Source organism: Bison bison, unplaced genomic scaffold, assembly GCF_000754665.1.
Source record: "Bison bison bison isolate TAMUID 2011002044 unplaced genomic scaffold, Bison_UMD1.0 scf7180017864492, whole genome shotgun sequence".
In the NCBI taxonomy this organism is placed as follows: domain Eukaryota; kingdom Metazoa; phylum Chordata; class Mammalia; order Artiodactyla; family Bovidae; genus Bison; species Bison bison.
Genome location: NW_011495051.1, coordinates 9359946 through 9360390, shown reverse-complemented (window position 1 = coordinate 9360390; position 445 = coordinate 9359946). Strand labels below are relative to the sequence as shown.

Sequence of the window (445 nt, the reverse complement as noted above, 5' to 3'; positions counted from 1 at the left end):
GCTTCTCTGTCCTTCACCATCTCCTGGAACTTGCTCAAGCTCAAGTCCATTGAGTCTGTGATGCCATCCAACCATCTGATTCTCTGTCATCCCCTTCTCCTCCTGCCTTCAATGTTCTCCAGTATTAGGGTGTATTCTAATGAGTCGGCTCTTCCCATAAGGTGGCCAAAGTATTGGAGCTTCACTTTCACCATCAGTCCTTCCAGTGAATATTCAGTGTTGATTTCCTGTAGGACTGACTGTCTTGATCTCACTGAAGTCCAAGTGACTCTCAAGAGTCTTCTCCAACACCACAGTTCAAAAGCATCAAGTGTTTGGTGTTCAGCCTTCTTTATGGTCCAATTCTCACATCCGAACACGACTAGTGGAAGAACCGTAGCCTTGACTCCACTGACCTTTGTTGGCAAAGTAATGTCTCTGCTTTTTAATATGCCATCTGGGTTTG

At 45.4% G+C, this 445-nt stretch overlaps 1 protein-coding gene across 1 annotated transcript in view; it reads left to right on the top strand.

Annotated features, from left to right (window-relative positions):
• The window catches only part of LOC104979987, a 35182-nt gene that overhangs the window by 19892 nt on the left and 14845 nt on the right, over positions 1–445 (top strand).